The following is a 12,451-nucleotide window of genomic DNA, read 5'->3' as shown; positions in this document are numbered from 1 at the left end:
AAAATGTATCCATTCGAAGTGTCCATGTAGATGGGTTTTGACAAATTTACCCACCACTGTAACCACAACCAAGATATAAAATGTTATCTGTGCCCCTTCCCAGTTTTTCCCACTCCCATACCCTAACCTTGGGCTCCAGGCAGCAGGTCAGCATTTTGGATCTATAATAAGATTTGCATATTAATGGAATTATACATTACATGCTCTTCTGTTTCTGACTTCTTTCACCCATTTTAATGATTCTAAGTCTCATTCATGTTACATATTGGTAGTATACTTTCAACTTCATAAGAAACATGGGCCTCCCTGGTAGCGCAAGGGGTTAAGCAACGTACTATGAAGCAATCTGCAGCCTCTGCAGCACGAGTTCAATCCCCGGCCAGCCAGGGAGCAACCTACATGGCACAGCAGACCTCTCCTATCTCCCCCACTGCACCCCTCAGCAGTGTACTTTGGTCATTCTGCCTGTTCTGTTCCCCACTCTGTCTCCAGTGAATCCTCTCACACCCCCCACACACCCCTGCATCTCTGGCCTGTGCCCCAGCTCTTGTATGCATAAATAAATAAATCTTAAAAAAAAAAAAGAAACAGCCAGACTGTTTCCATAATCGGGCCATTTTACATTGCCATCAGTTGCAGATGAGCAATCTAATTGTTCTACATCATTGCCAACCTTTGGCATTGCCAGTCCTTTGAATTCTAGCTGTTTTAATGGGCAGATAGTTGTATCAGATTGTGATTTTAATTTGCATTTTCTTGATGACTAAATGATGTCAAACATCTTTTCATGTGTGTATTGGACATTAATATATCTTTTGTGGAGTGCCTTTTCAAATTTTTTACTCATTCTTTCCTTTCACTCATTTTTTAATCATGTTAAATTTCCTTTCACTCATTTTTTAATCATGTTTGTTTTCAAAATTTTCAAACCTAGAAAACCCACAAGTCACTCTTCTTAATTTGAAAGCCAGATTAAGATAACTTAAAGTGTTTTTTAAAAAAATAATCACCATGAAAATTTTCATGTTATTAAATTTAACTTAAAATCAAGAAAAGATTAGGTTTGTGTTATTTCACTCTGAGTACTTTAATGATCCATATTTTTTGAAAAAGCATTATTGTTTTTTAAACCTTGAAACACTTTTCTCTTGTTTGCTGTTCATAAGTGGTCTGCAAAATGAGTTAAGTTATTCACATTTTTCTTGAGAACTGTGAATTTTGACTGTTTGGAGATGAAAGTTCTGGGAATAGAAATGCTCTGTTTTTCCACATGACTAGTAGAGTCTAGAACATTTGGCCCAGTGTGGGATACTCCTAGGATGGAGGATAAAACTGACCTCAGGCCAAGGCGGAGAAATTCATCAAAAAATTGCTTTACTTTACTAAGTTTATGGCAAATGTTCACACTTGATTTATACTGATGTTGTTCACATGCATGTTTGCCTTCCTTTTATAGATGCAGACCATTTGCTTTTTTTTTAAGTGAGAGATCCTAAAGTTTATTAAGTCTAACTCTTATTTTATAAGCAGGAAAGTGAAATATTAAAGGTTGTAAGACTTCCCCCTTGCTCATTAAGTTCACTTAGGAAGTTTACTTATCTTGTTTAAGCTGTTTTTGACCAATAGGAAGGATAGTAATGACTCTAGATTCCTAAAACACTTCAATTTCAGCTTGAAAATAATGCTTGGATGCAGCTTTTGATGTAGAGATAGAACCTGAAACATCAAATTTCGTCTTTAGCTTTAAAAAAAATAATTGGTCTTGTTTTCCATTTCATTATCTCAACAACTCAAGTAATTCTATCCTTGAACAGTTTAGATTGTTGTACAATTATTTTTGGCAATTAAATCTTTGACCAGATAATTAAAAAATATGTTTAATTGTCCATAGGAGAGCTTAACAGAATTTCTTGAACATCAGCTTGATTCAAAAAAAAAAGTTGGTTGAAAGTTTTATTGGAATATGAAGAAAACATTCTTGATTGGTTAGATAACTTAGCTAAGGATATAATTAAATATATGCAAAGCAATCAACCCAATGATGGGTAGCAATGAATATTATGTACATAACCAACTGAGTATGGGGTATTTGCCATAGGTGGAGAACTTGGGCTTGTCCTCAGCAGTTTGAAACCTTTATTGACTGACTTTTTACTTTGTATCAAGCAAAAAGAAGAAAGCATCATTTCTGTTCTTTAAGAAACATGATTACCACTAGTTTTAGGTAACAATAAGTAAGCACATAATGAAGAAAGATATACCCTGTTGCTAAACTGAAATCAATCTGGTTTAGCCATTAGAAATCTGTGCTTGATACATGCCATAACCTGAAAACCAGCCCCTTTCCTATTGCTTTGTTGGAATCCAAGGAATTTTCTTTGGCAGTTTTCTACTGTTTTCCTTAAAACAATGACTTGTGAATCCTTAGTTTATATTTTGAAATTTTTGCCACCCAATTATCCTTGAGAAGTTTCACCAAATCCCTGTATCTTTGAGAGAAAGATCTGTCATCTTTTCATCTGCCTACCCCTCATCATAATGACATGTAATATTAGGAGCTTACTATGTTGCAGATGGTGTTTTAGGGAATTACATTTTTTGTCTTATTTAATCCTTAAAACATTCTCAATGTATATGAAAGAGACATTCTTGTTTTACAGATGAGAACACTTAGGCACAAATAATTTAGGCCAAGATTTGAACCCAGGTATTGTGACCCCAGAGTCCATGCTTAAAATCTTACAGTGTTCCTAGCACAGTAGTTACCCAACAGGTTTTCAGTAAATTCCAGCAGAATTAATTGGAGTGAATCCTAGGTGGCAAAGTCTTTGCTCAGTTGGAATCTGGGACTAACTCCATCTGCACCTGATCCCTTAATTACAAAAGGAAATTAAAACTTGAGAGTTAATGCACATTATAAACCTTAAAATTCATATATTTGTTAACCCAGCCATTGTGTTTCTTAGGATTTATTACAAAGAAATAATCATGAATATACAGAGAAATATACTTAGAACAGCACTGTTCATAATTAAAATTGCATATCATCTGAATAGTAGTATAATATTGATCAAATATCATGGTATACAAGTAAATTGGAAAACAGCTGTAAGCATTGTCATGTTGTAAGGGAATATGTTTTAACATTGAAGGAGGTTCACAATAGATTTTAATGTGAAAGCCCATTGTTGAGTGGACCCATAGTATCTCCTTCTTTATAGGACTTACTATAATTACAATGCAATACTTGTGTTTTTAATGTGAGGGAGGGAAATAATTCTTATATGCTAAGGGATTTTCTCAAATACTTCTGAAGTAATGGGTAATTGGGTTCCCTTTATAAATGTGCATGTGAAGATGCTATGGCCTTTTTTCATACCCTGCAATTTAATCCACGAGACACTTTTTTGCCTCTGAGATTTTTTTGGTAGCACTTGGTGGTATATCATTTGGCCATAATAATGTATAATCACAAAGTGGCAGTGGCAGACAACAGTAAGTATTTCTTTTTTTTGCTCACATGGCTGCAAATCAGCTGTGTTTTGGGTGATTCAAACTGGACACCTCTAGTGTTCATTCTAGGATGCATCTTGAGTCCAGATCTGCTGTGTCTCATATTTCTCTCTTCTTCCTCAGATCAGCAGCCACCCAAGGCATCCTGTTGTCTTGGTAAAAGCCATGATGAGATCATACATCCACATGAGTAGGCATGTTTCAAGTCTCTGCTGCATCATGCCTACTGACTTTCTGTTGGGCAAAGCAAGTCACACAGTCAGGTCAAGGGGCAGAAGCATGTGCCAGCCACCATGACACACCATGACACACCATGGCATGGATACAGACATGCAAGCTAGTAGAGGGGAGTGAAATATTGGGACCACTTATTAGAATTACCCTCGCTTTTTAAAAACAGTCTTTTACAACAAAAATGTTTATATAACCTGTCTTTTAATTATAACATTACTATATAGCCCATGTGGACAATTTAGAAAATACAGAGAACTTAAGTAAAAAGCTACAAGTCTGTAATTCCACCATGCAGAGATACCATGGATGAGCTTTTAACATTTCTTCCTTAGCTAAAGTTGTGACTCACTAAGAATATTAGATTAAAGGAAAATGCAACCAGAACCTTTCTTTGCAGGGCTGGCATTTATGCAATAGACCAAGAGATCACTTTGCCTATAGCTGTGTAGAATGTTTTTAGAGGCTGATGATGTTTTCTATCTCCATGTCCCACAGCTTGCTAAATAGGCACCAGGAAGCATCATGTAAACATTGACTGAGCTTTGGAGCCCCCTGATGAGGAAGAGGAGCATATTTAATCATTATACAGACCCTTAGGTCTGGACATGGATATGTGGTAATATGCCTGACAGTTCACAGCATGAAAGCTGTGGAATGAAGGGCAGAATTTCAGAGTCTTGAGTAAAGGCTTCTTGATATGCAAATGAATGCCCTATTCCCAATCTAGCACTCCACAGCTATGGTGTGGGTTGCAGTCCTAATAGAAAAGGAAGGCATCTTTTCCTTATCAGAGAGTTGTGCTCATCAAAACACCCTTGACTTGTTTGGAATATAAAACAAAGAATGCATGTGTAACTTGCATTAATAATAAGAAATCAACTTTGTAGACAGTATAAATTAGTACTTGCAAAACTTAGAAACATGGTGTTTTATCGTGGGGAAATGATTGAGATTGTTCTTTCTTGAACTATGGAAATCAGTTCAGAAATTAATTTTAATCTGAAAATTTAAAAAAAGGGAATCAGAGTGAGTTTTGCTTCAAGAGGGGAGGCAAACACAAACACAGTCCTAGAAGATACTTCCTTGAAAATTAACCTTGAAACTACTGTCTTTGAGAGCTAATAGATTTTTCATTCTAAAGTAACCTGCTTATCTTAGTTGGCAAGTCTGAATGAATTCAGATTAAAGCAAATTTACATGAAATAAGACTCTTTATGGATAACCTTGATATTTAGTAAGTATTATACCTAGATAGAATCTTATACACTCTGAATTTCTCACTTTTGTAATATGATCTAAAGAATGCCTATGTAGACATGGTATATTTAAGGGTAATGCTATGTACTAGAGCAAGTAAACCAAAAAAAAAATAAAAAAGCTTAGCACAATAGTAGTTGATCTCTCGCTCATGTAAATGTCCAGCAGGCAGTTCTCTCCCTCATGGTGATTCAGGGACTCACCTCTTTCCATCTTCCTGTTTTGCTCTTTTTTTATTAATGGCCTCAAGGTACTCTGCTTCCACCAGGTATAAGTAGAGAGAGAAAAAAACATTTCTGACTCCCTACCTGGAAGAGACACACTTTATTTTTATTCCCATGCTTTTGGTACAACCATGTTGTAGTACAGCCACGTTAGTGTAGGGGGCACTCTGAAGACTAGTCCCTGCTTTGCTGTTGCCTCTCAGTTCACTTGTACAAGAGGCAGAGCTAATGTGGCACTGACTAAGGGAAACTGAGAAATAGGTTTAATAAAGAAATAGACTGATTATAATTTCATTTTCAGTATGTTAAATTTGAGATAACTATGAGACATGCTCATAAGTATGACGGAACTGTGGAATCACAGCACAGGAGCGAATTGTTTTAAGAAGGAGAGGCTTGGCTCCATCTGATAGAGTATGATGAGGATGAGAGATAGTCATTGCACTTAACACTATCATGAGTGGCAACCTTGGGGAGAGAGGTGAAGTGTCAATGGAGGCTAAGGTGGAGGGGTTTAAGAGCAAAGAGCAACTAAGGAATCAGAGGTAGCTAATGTGTAACATAGATAATTCATTTGAGAAGTTGTGTCATGAAAAAGACTGGAGAAATAGGGTACAAGTCTGAAGGACATGAGGGTTCAGAGGGAGCCTTATTGGGGCAGCTACTCTAGAGCATTTGTAAGGTGCGGAGAAAGGTTTGGAAAAGAGGGATTATAGCCAAAGAAGTGACATGCTTTTGGAGAAAAAGTCACAGTCTCCAGAGCACATGTAAAAGGGTTAGATTTTAACAGGAAAAGGGAAACTTCCTCCCTTGTAATGGGACGAGGGAAGAGAAAATGGATGCAGAAGCAGGTTGTTAGGTACATCATTACTATCATATTCTACTAAGCCATAAAAAAGGAGAAAATTTATCGATATAGTCAACAATCTAGGTGAATCTCCAGAGAATGTTAAGCAAAAAGTAGTCTATTCCAAAAGATTATGTATTGTATAATTCCATTTGTATATAATATTCTTGAAATGACACAGTTGTAGTGAACTGATTAGTTGCTGCTAGAGCTTTAGGAAGATGATGAGAAAGAAGTAGATGTGACTATAAGTGGGTCACATTTTGGGGTGATGGAAATGTTCTGTAACTTGACTTTATCAATGTCCATATTCTGGTTGTGATATTATGCTATGGTTTTGCTAGATGTGACCATTGAGGGAAACTAAGAATACCTGGGATCTCTATGTTATTTCTTTTCTTTTCTTTTTTTTTTTTAAGCAGTGAGTTCTTTATTTTTTTTTTTTTTATAAATTTTATTGTTATATTCCCCATACAATTGCAGCCCCCCCATTCTGACCCCAATCCCTCCCCTCCCGTCCCCGCCCCTCTAAAAGTGTCTCTGGTTCATAGTTTTTTGTTGATTTTGATTTTCACTTTCTTATAGTTATTCATTTTCCTGGTCCCTTATTTAAGTTTTCTAGATTCCTGCTATGAGTGAGGCCATTCGGTATTTTTCTTTTTCTTTTTGGCTTATTTCGCTGAGCATGATCCCTTCCAGCGCCATCCATGTTGCAGCAAATTGCATGTGTTTATCTTTTTTGAATGCTGAGTAATATTCCATGGTATATATGTACCACAGCTTCTTGATCCAGTCATCTATTTTTGGGCATTTGGGTTGTTTCCAAAGCTTAGCTATTGTAAACAGTGCTGCTATAAACATAGGGGTGCAGGTGCTCTTTGGAATTGATGTTTCTGTGTCCTTTGGGTAAATACCTAGGAGTGGAATTGCTGGATCATATGGAAGCTCTATGTTTAGTAGGTCCAGAAATCTCCACACAGCTTTCCACAGTGGTTGGGCCAGTTTGCACTCCCACCAACAGTGCAGAAGAGTTCCTTTTTCTCCACACCCTCGCCAACATTTGTTGTTGCTAGTTTTTTTAATATGTGCCATTCTCACTGGTGTAAGATGGTATCTCATGGTAGTTTTGATTTGCATTTCCCTGATGACAAGTGATGTTGAACATTTTTTCATATGCCTGTTGGCCATTTGCATTTCCTCTTCAGAGAAGTTTCTTTTTAGCTCTTCTGCCCATTTTTTGACTGGATTATTTTCTTTGTTGTTGTTGAGTCTCATCAGCTCTTTGCAGATTTTTGTGATCAGTCCTTTATCATTAGTGTTGGGTGCAAAAATGTTCTCCCAGTTGGTGGGGTTTCTCTTTGTTTTTGTTATTGTCTCTTTTGCTGTGCAAAAGCTCTTTAATTTGATGTAGTCCCAGCTGTTTATCTTTGCCTTCACTATCACTGCTTTGGGTGATGTGTCTGTAAAGATGTCTTTGATGTGCAAATCACGTAGTGTTTTGCCTATATTTCCTTCTATATATTTTATGGTTTCAGGTCTTATGTCTAGTTCTTTAATCTATTTTGAGTTGATTTTTGTGTATGGTGTGAGGTAGTGGTCAAGCTTCATTCTTTTGCATGTAGCGACCCAGTTTTCCCAGCACCATTTATTGAACAAACTTTCTTTGCTCCAATGCGTATTCTTTGCTCCTTTGTCAAAGATTAGTTGACCATAAATCTGTGGGTTTATTTCTGGATTTTCTATTCGATTCCATTGGTCTGTATGTCTGTTCTTGTTCCAATACCATGCAGTTTTGATGATTATGGCTTTGTAGTATAGTTTGAAGTCTGGGAGTGTGATGCCTCCATTCCCTTCTTTTTTTTTTTCAGGAGAGCTTTGGCTATTCGGGGTTTTTTTGTGATTCCATATGAATTTCATCAATAATTGTTCTATTTCTTTGAAGAATGACATTGAAATTTTGATTGGAATAGCATTGAATCTGTATATTGCTTTTGGAAGGATGGCCATTTTAATAATGTTTATTCTTCCAATCCATGAGCAGGGGATGTCTCTCCATTTCTTTGTGTCTTCTTCTATTTCTTTTAACATCTATGTTATTTCTTAAAATTGTGTGAGTTTCTAGAGTAATCTAAGAAAAAATAAGTTTTGTTTTTAAAATGTCCCCCTTTTAGATCACTACCTTTAATAAATTTGCTTTTGGTAAAGTAGGTAGTTTAACAGATTTGGTGGCCTCACTTTTCTCTATGCATTATGAGACTTTTGGGTAGGGAGTCTGGAACTTTATTTGGGAATTGAGCTGAGAAGTCTGAACATGTTTTGGAGCACAGGAGAGGAGCTAGAAATGCAGTAGGACTTCTTAGAAACATTACCAGTCTATTTAAAGTCTGAGATCATGAATTGAAAGTGAAGCCGGTCTACATGTTACAGAAAGTGGACAAAGCACAGAAAAATTTATGTACTGGGGACATTAGTTACACAGAAGTAGAGCTGCCTGCTCGTGGGTCTTTCAAAATGGTGGGGAGGGTGGAGCTGAGAGCTGTAAGATAAAGGGACTTGGGTGTTTATGGTGGGATTTCTCATGGTAAAAGCCCACTGGAGCTCGTAGAGAAAACTGGAAGCGGGGACTTGTGTGATGGCGTTGGGGTCTGAGCAGTAGGTGGGCTGTTTGACTTAACCAGCTCCTGCAGGATGACTGAAATGTCAATACATTTTGAATTGGGCAAATGTTGAAACTTTCAAAGAGCAAAGACTTTTATAATGCTTATAAACGTTCTCAATTTGGGTTCTTGACTCCTGGCCAAGAAAAAAAATTAACTCAGATTCACAGATAGTTCATGCTTAAACTTTTACTGGCTTAAAAAGACACTGATTTGATTTTTTTTTCCCTGATACTGATAAAATTTCCACACTGAAGGCATTTAACTGGAGCAGGAATTCTTTCAAGTTGATTTAGCATTTTGTTTTAGAAATGGTAAAATTGTGTACTTCATCAGCAATAGTTATGAAGCTGGAGAATGTCTCTCCCGGTTCTTCTGAGTCACCATCTTCTTGGTCATTAGGTATGATTTTACGAAACTTTCAAACCCATTTGCTGTTTTCGCCACTTCTATATCAGTGAATGTCTGGATATTTTGTTTGCTATCAAGGTGTTCCAATTAGAAGATGACTCTTTTGGGGTATTTTTTGTGTTTGCAGTTTCTCCTTGTCTGAGTAGAGAGCTCAAGAGACTGCCTTAATAGGGGATGCAGCTGTTCCATAGTTCCTTGAGCAGATGCTGCCTCCCTGGAGCTCTGGGCCAGGGGGCCTTCTGCTGTAGCTCATCTCATGTGCACATGGCCTGCTGATGAGTCATTGCTCCTCCAACACAGCGACCACGTGGTGGTGCTCAGCCCCATGGTCACTGGTTGCTTGCAGACTGCCAAGTTGCCACCTTGCTTAGAGCCAGGCCGCAGAGTCTTGCTGGAAGTGCAAATCTGTCCTTCAGGCATTTGGCACCAATGCATCCTTCCCAAGAGGTGATGATGTCAGACATGATGGGAGAATTAAGGCAACTGTCTAAATGAGGACTTGAAGAATTGAATGCGTTTCTCATCTACTGAGAGTCAGATGTGCGGTTGAGCTTTGATGTATGCGCGCTCCAGGGTGATCTGGAAGCCATGCTGGATCAGCAGGTCAGGCTCTTCAGAAATCTTTTTCACAATTCTACATCAGATAGGGTTTGAAGGATTTAAAAATTATTCCTCAGTGTTAATTAAGAAGATGATGTTGCTAGAAGGACCGATTTCTCTTAAGTTTCTTGAAGTGCCTCCTGCAGAGCATAAGGTAACTTGGGCCTTAAATCATCAATGATGTGGAGTTTCAAGATAGAGGAGGAAATAAATTGGATGCTGAGATGTAGCCAAACCATTATCACTTCCAGAACAAGTTGACCTTCTTCACCTTTGACTGGGTACATTGAATGTGGAAAATCTAATGCAGTAACTGAAATCCTTCCAGATACACCAAAGAGAGTCAAATGTTTATTTTCTGCTGGCATATTTTGAAAAGTTTTATGTCTGAATATATAAAGAGGTTCTCTATACTAATTGGACTAGTGAAGAAACTTAACAGAAACAAAGCAAAGATATATGAATATTTGCATCTATCAAGCACTAGACATTCTTCTTTCCCTCCCAATTATTCTCATTCTCTCTCTCTCGCTCTCTCTCCTTTTGCTCCTCCACCCCCATATTTGTGGTTTTCTAGTTTGATTCTATAAATAATGGAGTTTGGTTATTCCTGAGAGAAAAATGAATTTATTAAATCCATATATTAGCAACTCAAGTTGTTTGTTTTTAAAATTCACTTTACTCTAGGAAATTGATTTTTTTAAGCATTTTATCAAGACTTTGATTTTTTTTTTTTTGAACAGGCATGATCATGTTTCTTTTTGTTTTTTCTCCCCTAGTTGTTTTTTTAGTACTTCCTGAAAATCTGTTTTATTCTGATAAGATGGACTAAAGCCTGGGTCTGATGGTTGGACTTGGTTTTCTTATCCTTCATACATTGTGTACTTGCAGGTTCTGAAAACTGTGCAGATTCCAAGCTAATCTTTTCAGTTTCTTATATGTATAGTCAGTAAGAGATAAAGTGGTTTTAACTCCATGTGAGCCTTCAGTATATATGAGGAAGCCACCAAAGTTGGACAGATGTCATTACAGTCAGAAGCATGGAATATAATTTTTTAAAAAGATTTATTTATTTATGCCTGTGCCAGAGGTGCAGGGAGTGAGAGGATTCACCAGAGACAGAGTGGGGAACAGAACAGGCAGACAGGCCGAAATACCCTGCTGAGGGGAGAAGTGGTCATAATAGGAGAGGTCTGCTGCGCCATATGGGTTGCTCCCTGGCTGGCTGGGGATTGAACTCATGCTGCAGAGGCTGTGGATAGCTTCATCGTGCTATGCTTAACCCCTTACACCACTAAGGAGGTCCCTGGAATATAAATTTTGATACAGAAACAGTATTAATTATTTAATACCCCACATTACTTTCGAGTTATGGGCAATGGAGAGATAAGGTTGGGAAAAGCAAGAAAGATGGTGTATGCTCCCTTTTCACGCCACACTGGAAACTGTGTACCCTGCTGGACCTGTGCTTCTGCAGACCTTTTCTTACCATGCACACTCAAGCCATGCCCACATGCATGTGAATGCCAAATGCTTTTGGGCTGGAATTGCTAAATTGGACTGTATGTAAATCCTCTGGATAACACAGAGTGTGGGCTAGGTGACACCCGACCAGCAGAATGGGATACATGACTAACTGAATGGGATAGAAAGACAGAAAGCAAGTGGCTTGGCCAGGGGAGACAGCACCTTGCCATCTCCTACACCACTGTGTAATGTCATAAAATGGGGCACTGAGGTCCAGGTTCCTGCCTCAAGTCAGCCTCTAAGTAATCATGCCTTTGTTTCTGGCTCTCAATTTCCTCTTCTGGTAATCTTGAATGGGTTGGAACACATTCTCTCAAGATCCTTATGAACTTGAGTAGTAAGCACTTTCAGATTATCAGGATGAGACAGAATCTTTGCAGTTGTCGGTTTTCTTTCATTTTCTGGATTGCTTTTCCCATTCTCTCCACCCCCAAGGTTCACACACATACAAATTTCCTCCATTGCTGAACCAGGAAGCCTTCTCCTCTGGAGATGTATGCCAGTGATATCCTATCATTGTCCCCTGGAACTGAGCACACCAGGCCATCCATCTCTTAATCAAAAACCTCCCCAAAAACAAAAGCCCAGGACCTGATGGATTTACAAATGAATTCTACCAAACATTCAGAGACGAATTAGTGCCTATCCTTCACAAACTCTTCCAAAAAATTGAGAAGGAAGGGACAATACCAAACACGTTCTATGAAGCCAACATTACACTAATACCAAAACCGAACAAGGACAACACAAAAAAGGAAAACTACAGGCCAATCTCCCTAATGAACACTGATGCAAAAATCCTCAATAAAATTTTAGCTATCAGAATCCAACAATGTATCCATAAGATAATTCACCACGACCAAGTTGGATTCATTCCAGGGGCACAAGGATGGTTTAACATCCGAAAATCAATCAACGTTATCCAACACATCAACAAAAAGAAATATAAAAACCATATGATAATATCAATAGATGCTGAGAAAGCTTTCGACAAAGTGCAACACCCATTCATGATAAAAGCCCTTGAAATTCTTGGGATACAAGGAACATACCTCAACATCATAAAGGCCATCTATGACAAGCCAACAGCCAGTATCATTCTCAATGGTGAAAAGCTGAAAGCAATTCCATTAAGATCTGGAACAAGACAAGGATGTCCACTCTCACCATTGCTTTTCAAT

The 12,451-nt window shown here is 37.9% G+C and overlaps 1 protein-coding gene across 1 annotated transcript in view; it reads left to right on the top strand.

Annotated features, from left to right (window-relative positions):
- The window catches only part of MAST4 (microtubule associated serine/threonine kinase family member 4), a gene marked incomplete at both ends in the record, with an annotated part of 550,061 nt that overhangs the window by 159,502 nt on the left and 378,108 nt on the right, over positions 1-12,451 (top strand).

The sequence above is a fragment of the Talpa europaea genome, assembly GCF_964194135.1.
Source record: "Talpa europaea genome assembly, chromosome: 5".
Lineage (NCBI taxonomy): Eukaryota > Metazoa > Chordata > Mammalia > Eulipotyphla > Talpidae > Talpa > Talpa europaea.
The sequence above is the reverse complement of the archived record's forward strand: the minus strand, read 5'-3'. Positions and strand labels throughout refer to the sequence as shown.